An 8,094-nucleotide genomic window follows, 5' to 3' on the forward strand; every position below is an offset into this window, starting at 1 on the left:
AATCTGTAAACACCATCTTGCCAGCCTGTGTACAGTAGGGTGATCTACACCTGTCTGTGAGCGGGGTCAAGATAGGTAACTATTCGCCTGTACAATAGATAGGTAATTCTACACCTGTACAATAAATAGGTAAATCTACACCTGTACAATATATAGGTAACCTTACGCCTGTACAATAGAGTGACAAGTTAACTGTCTGTAAAACAGTGACACAGTGCTGTTAACCCAGAACCAGTGCCAAGGAACAGCTGTATCCCAAGTTCAAACAAACTTTGTTTGATATTTTTTTTGTTTACAACCATTTTAAATAGTTGTTTTTATTTACTTTTCATGCGGAAAATTAGATAAATTTTCCTCTCAAGAATGGCAGATGTATTATATGAAGAGCTTTTTGAAATGTACTGTACATACAGTTTTGTTTACATTTGATACCATGGTTCTTGTTTTCTCAGATTTATATACATCATTGTAGAATATGTATACAATTCACTTTCTTCTTTTGTCAATTTACCATCATTTGGGAAGAAACTCAATCAAGTATTCTGTCTCCGAGTCCATAACCAGCAATAGTAAGGGCCGCTTAGCAAATCTGGAATTGAATCTGACCAGCCCTATACGCTAATGTATAGGGACTCTGTATCTCTCCCTACACTGCCGTGTGGGCACCGATTTACACATGGCCAAAAGCTGTTAGCTTAGTTGTAGGATTCATAGCTACTGTAATGTTAACTAAATTATTTTCTTATTTCATTACTTTGATTTAGTTTCATAACTCGGTCGCTGAATACAGAAAATGTCATGATATTGTGATAGATAAATTTTAAATGAATTTTACATTTAATGAGAGAAATTCGGCTTGAAATAAATCAATTTTGGGGGGATTTTTTTTTAAATTTAGATTTTGAAATGCAGAACCCATTTATTCTATTGCTAGAGTTTCTGATCACGTATTGAGACCACGACACTCGACTTGATGTTTGGCGATGTGTGATGTTCCTAGGCTTAGATATTTTATATGTGTCCTAATTTCACACAACATTTGATGTTGTGTTGTAATTGGCATAAAAGAAAGTGTGTGTATCATAGGGCTTTCATGATTACAGAAAGTAATTCGAGAACAAATTGTGTCCACGAAGTGTAAGAAACCAAAGCTACCTTGTCAATATTGTCAAGGCATCAATGGTGGGTCACGTGATGTCTGGAAGGCGTACGATTGGTGGGAGGTGTATCTGTTTTTATGTATCATTTTAACAATTTGAATGAATTTCATTCTGATAAGTCTAAATCGTGTTTTTGCACAATAGTTCCTTTATAATTTATTTTCTGGACAAGTAATATGTTGGATGCGCGAGATCTCCGAGGCGGCCATTGTGAGAATGTTTGAATTGTTTTCTTAATCAGTATCCAATATAAAAACAGGTACATGTATAATCTTTTTGTGTTGAAGGGATGAGTGAATACACTGTCTGATAAAAAAAAATTAATTGTACTATCAGAAATAAATTTCAAACCTTTCCATAGTGTCTTTTGTTCTTATTTGTAGAGAACTTTAAATTTAATTTCTCTGTTGACAAGACTAAAGACAACCTTTTGTGAACACATATAATTTTCTCTAATAAACCAGGGAAATAACAACAACAATCACACATTCAGATAACGGTCAATAACATGTTTTTGACAAAGTTGTAATTAACAAGGTAAGAAAAAAACACCCAATTGTTTATTGACGTCATTTGGCTCTCTTGTAAAGTAATTCATGGGACATTATAAGGGCCTGGTGAGATGAAAGGACAGAGGCGTGCTGACGCCCGTAACTTGTGCTGATTCCTCATGATCAGGTCTAAAGTGTGATACTGAACAATGAACGTTACGGATTTACAAAGCAAACATAAGGGGGAAATAAACACTGAATGAGTAAATACATGTATATCCAAATGAGAAATATTACATGTATAAATAGTCTGGACTCAACACTTTTGTGATGAGGAATGCACCGATGTTACTCAACTTTTCGATAATTCAAATAAACAAATTATAAATGACTCACCAAAGCAAAATCTTTATCAGACACCTCAAAACAATTACAGGAGACAACAGGGAGGAGATATGGTATACACCAGATAAAGAGAAGCATTTTAAAAACATTCCAGCAAACGAAAATCAACAGCATAAAAAATATCGACTACTTTTAAAACCTTGCTAATGAATATCCATCTACGTATAATTCATTTGCAAATTACATTGATTCAGATAGTCCCATGTTTGAATGATTCAACACCGATATTACTGCAAAGGAAATAGAAACTAGTATACGAAAACTGAAAACAAATGAAAGCCCAGGAAACGACCAGTTAATCAACGGATATACTTTATGAATTCAGCGACTTACTTATCCCTGTACCAATGAGCCTTTGAAAAATGCAATTCCCCGGCATATTCCCACCTCCGTGGTCCAAATCAATTGTATTAATCCCAATTCCCAAAAAAGGAAACAACACTGACTCCAAAATCAGTTTCAATTGATTGTTTTCATCACATTTGGACGATTTTAATAAAAACTACACATACATGTGTGAAAGAAATACATTATCAATTGTAATCAACTACAGGGGAAAATATCCTTGATTTCTCATTGTACGCTATCATTCACAATTGAAGTGTAGAAAAAGGGGGGGGGGGGTGCATTTTTAAAAATCTTCTTCTCAAGAACTACTGAGTCCGATTCAACGTAGTTTAGCATAGATTATCCTTATGGGAAGGAAAATATAAATTGCAAAAATTAAGGGCTAATTCTGTTTCAAATCTGAGTTATTACGAAAATAATAATAAAGGAAAGGCGTGTTTCAATCAGTTTAATAGCTTCGGGTTCGGCATCCGGTAAAATGGGTAGGCAAGACTTGGCCTGGGCAAAACAAAAGATTGGTAGTTATTAATCTGCCAATCTCATTAAAATTTCAGGATATTTGATGGACCAGTATATTTGTATTCGCTGTAAATGTTGCTGCAAAATAATGCTTATTTGGAATTGACGATTGCCGATCTGCCTTGGCTTTTATTTTGCCACCGCCCGGGTTTGCATACCCATTTTACCAAGACTCGTATTCCATACTTCTAAAACGAGGTTCTTTGTTTAAAGCAGCCATGACATTATACGAAAAAGGGTCGATCTGACTATGATGAATTTGCTTGTTGTGCAACAGTTCGCGTATGAAGGGAAATTTATGAAACATGCAAAATATATTGGTGCCGATTTTGTGAAGTAAACTGAGGCTAAATATTTCAATGCGTTGACAGTTTTCACACATGACGTTGGTGTTAGCTTGTTCTGATTTTCGTTTCGTTTTCATTATTTATGCTTTGTAACCTGGGAACTATCGTCTGTATTTCGTGATTTTTACGTATCAAATCAAACAGAGACCTCGGTAAATCAAACAGTTAACTGTTTACCTGCGCAAATTAAGCAAAATCTGATGTATCAAAAAAGTACTGAAATAAAATTCATTCTATCGGTAGTTCGGCATTATCTTTTGTGTAATGGTAGATTAATGCAATAGGTTTTGTTGAGATGCTCGGCATTTTCTCGAGTTTATTCAGTTTAAATAGAGTTTGATATAGCTGACGGAAATATGTAGGTATGTACATGTATATATATGATTCATTTCGAAAAAATAAATTGTGTTCTTTATTTGTTATAGTGCATGTTTCTTGTGTTTAATTGTTTACAATCACTATTTACTAACCATATTTGAGTGTTAAGCTTCGAATTATAAGCAAGATACAGGGATTTGCTCACGATTCTATGTTTGTACACAGATCTTAAAAACTAAAGATTAAAAAAGTAAAAAAATTGACAATATTAATTAAGAAAATTTTCAAAGTCTGTTCTTCCAGAAACCAACTTTAACAACTTATTGTATTTTAAATTTAACCTTTGTTCGTCATTATTACTCCTACTGTACATGTGATCCTTGACTGTGTTTGTGTACATTTGTATAAACTGATTTTGAACCTCAAATACCAGCGAACTGGTCTTGAGTGAATAAAAGAATTAAAAATCTTATGCCATTCTTTTCTTCCATTTTATATACTGAATAGGAAATACCAAGTTAAAAATCTTTAGCTGAATGTAATAAACTCATGTGAACAAAATATGACTCAAACCTAGGCGAACTGTGAGCTCTGTATCTTGCTTATAATTCTACGATTGACGCTGAAATTTTGGTTTAACATTAGAAATTCTATATGAATTAGAGTATGTTAAATACTTGTACAAACAAAATAAAAGAATGATATTCTGTATATACCTACTCTCTGGGGCCCCCTCTTTATACAATAAATAATGTGAAATCTACATCAATTTTGATAGTTTTTCAGACACGAGTAAATAAAAACGACATCTTTAAAACAGTTTCCATAGTTCTGACAAATTTCTGTTGCGGGGATAAAGTAAATATCGCTATTCCTAAGAAAATATCAGAGCGGAAAATTATCCTGGTTTGTACGCGAAGTAAATAACAGTCATTTAATTATAATGGAGAAGACAAATGAAATTTTTGAATGTTTTTAATTTGAGGAATTGAGCACATTGAGGTACAATTTTCTTCTTCACACCTATACATGTAGGATTTTTAAAATAAAAAACAATAACTATTATATTTTTTTTAAAAATACAATAACTAGTAAGTAGTTGATGAAAAAATGTACCTATATGCTCTCATATATTTTGATCGCTTTACAAAGTTGGGGGGGGGGGGGCAGAACGAAAATATAGGGAATTGGAAGTTAACAACTTAACAGTGTATCCCTACCAAATGTTTAGTTTTATATCTTGCGTAGTATTTTCTTATTCTGGTAAAAAATAGTATTTCATGAAGGTACAATGTCAAAGATTACGTGTATGCAAAAATAAGTGTAAAATTCGAATACTTTACAATATTTATTTTTTGTTATTCTTCCGAGGGACAATATGGCACAATATCTTTTGAACACCCATTGTTGCTCAGGTGAACGATGTGGCCCCATGGGCCTCTTGTTACAAAAACGCTCCGTTTTTAAAAGCCATGCAAACATTGACATTGCTCGATCTGCCACAGTGTGTGGTTTGCGCATGTGCGATGGTATAACATACACACGAAAGCGGTCTACAATTATCGAATATTTTTTAAGTATCTGTGCTTTATGGTGTTCCGATGGGGCCACTTCGACCTTTGCACTTTTGCCTTTAGGTCGAGGTGCGAGAGTGCGAAGTTGCGAAGGCGAAAGTGCGACGGCGAAGGAGCGAAGATGCGAAGGCGAAAATGAGAAGTTGCGAAGGCGAAGAAGCGATACTACTATCGCTCCTTCGCCATCGCAACTTCGCACTCTCGCCTTCGCCTTTTTATAATTTTGGAGCTCTCTATCGTTTAAAGACAATTTCAGCTGTATAAAAGGACATCTGAACTATATAACTTTAATTTCACTTCTCATTTCCTTATTTTCATACCAATTTTTTACGTACTCCCAAAAAAGTGTGGGGGGGGGGGGGGGGGACTCCATGATAATTCCATTTTTAACATGTAAATTTTAAAAAAATTGGTTGCTGCGAGAAAAAGTGGGGGGGGGGGGGGGGGGGCTGGCCCCCCCCCCCCCCCCCCCCCCCCCCCCCCATGATGCTACGTGCCTGTCTGGTAAACATATTTGTCACATTAAAATATTTATAAACATTCATAGTAAGCACAATGGCCTAGCGCATGCGTACCAATAATATCATGGATTAATCGGAAAACCTTGGAGAGTACGATGCCTGCATCAAATTCTATGTAATCGAGCAAGACTTTCTGAATGGTATCAAAAAAGGCGAAGGCGAAAGTGCGAAGTTGCAGAGGCGAGAGTGCGAAGCTGCGAAGGCGAAGGAGCGATAGTAGTATCGCTCCTTCGCCTTCGCACTCTCGCACTTTCGCCTTCGCAACTTCGCACTGTCGCATCTTCCACCTAAAGGCGAAAGTGCGAAGGTCGAAGTGGCCCCATCGGAACACCATAGTGTCTGGATTTAGATATTTCTTGCCAGTGCAGTGGTTGTCTATTATTTTTGTTCAAAACGCGTTTTTACAAGTTCGGGTGTATGAAATACCCGAATGCGGTGAAGCATGAATAGTGCACTCGGCCTTATATAGGGGAGCAGACCAATAGGAATCGACAACTAAGATGGCGGTAGTCAGAGATATATAAGGGATATAATGCGTATTTATGAATTCATGTCAGCTTTAATATCGTGTAACCAAAACTATTACGTAGCCAAGAAGCTTTGTCAAAGCGCTACCTTTGATGTCGATCTTTATCTAATGTAATTGTAATTAGGGCCCCGCAAGGATTTGCGGGTGCCCTATAGTAATCACTCTGTCTGTCCGTCCGTCTGTTTTTGAACTGAACTTTATTTATTTTACAACGATTGATAAACAAGTTCTACAACTTATATTTATATCTCTCGTTGGCACGGATGTTAGCGCGAGGGGGGTCATTGGTGTCCAAGCGGGCGACCGCCATACCCTATCACATACGACCTCTGTCGATCACGGGGATCGAACTCGGGTCGCAGCGGTGAAAAGCGAGTGCATTGTCCACTACGCTACCTGGACACCTGGTTTTTTTCTAATAACTTTTTATATGGTTGCCCAATCAAGTTCAAATTTGGTATGGTAGTTGGTATGGTAGTTCAGTAGGCAGAAATACATATTTTGATGCTAATTTGGTTCTCTATGTCTTCTGGTTTGGAGCTGGGGTGGTGGGGTAGATTCCTTAACTATGCATAAGAATGAATGGGCAAAGAGAGATAACTGCTGAGAATGTTACCATTGTATACTTGAAAGGCTGTGCAATATTTGTCCTTTGGGATTAATTAACCTTCCACAGGAAGAAAATCCTAAGCTTTATCTTTATCTGTCATATTGAGATTAATTACTGCTCTGCCTGTGTCTGCAAATGAACTTTGTTTTGAAGTTAAGGTCCATTTTGAATGATGTGTAGTATTGTGTACATTCTTTGAAATATGGATTTAAAATATAATATTCATACTTTATTTTGGTTAAAATACCATACATAAAATAAATTTATGATAATTTTATTGAATTCTAATATCAAGATATATATTAACTTATTAAGATATCCTTTTTCACTATTTTATTTTTTAATTATATTTTTTCTGCCTTAATGCTGTTGATTTTAACGGGTAATCAGATAATAACCTCATTATGTCATTTCTGAAAAATACAATTTTAAAAATACAGTTGTTACTTATAATTTTCATATTATTTTTTACCACCTTATGTATATTGCAGTTCTTTACATCTTATGCCGGGCATTTATTTTTCATCATTGTTAATATAAAGAGGATGGAATTCAAAGTTTTTTTTTTCACTTCTCTATATTAATTGTCATAGCGGGGCCCTTCCTGACTGGTCAGTTTTCTAGTTCTTTTAAAAAACAAAAATTGACAAATTCAAAATTTTAAAAATTTATGCATGTATAGTGGTTGTTTTTTTTAACGAAGCAAGAGTATACAGGCACTGTACCAGTCATTAGCTAAGATTTAACGTTTTCTTTTCGTATATCCTTATTTCTTGACTTGACATACTTTATATGGCGAACTCCTGATTTATCCTGCGGTCAGATTATATCATTATTTGAAACCAAAAACATCTTGTTTTGTGCTTTTTAGCACGCCCTGAATTTGCCGAGCTTCTTCGATTTACTGTACCAGTTACTGGCTTCATGATAATAACATAATAAAATCCCTGATTTTATACATATTGATCTTATACTCCTCAAAATGCAATTTGAATTATGTCCCTTGTTTGGTCAGCCTAAATGTTGTAGGGTTTTACACTATAAATTCTTTTGTCTCGGAATTCAGTGAATTTCTTTTGTTTATACATGTTACATATACATTGAAAGGCACGTAGCCATGAGGGGGGAGGGGGGGGGGCTGGCAGCAACTATTTTTCTTATATTTACATAGTAAAAATGGAATTATCATAGAGTTGGCCCCCCACTTTTTTGGGAGTATGTAAAATATTGGAATGAAAATGAGAAAAATTGAAGTTATAAGTAATGAAATAC

This window comes from Magallana gigas, chromosome 6 (genome assembly GCF_963853765.1).
Source record: "Magallana gigas chromosome 6, xbMagGiga1.1, whole genome shotgun sequence".
NCBI classification, from domain to species: Eukaryota; Metazoa; Mollusca; class Bivalvia; order Ostreida; family Ostreidae; genus Magallana; species Magallana gigas.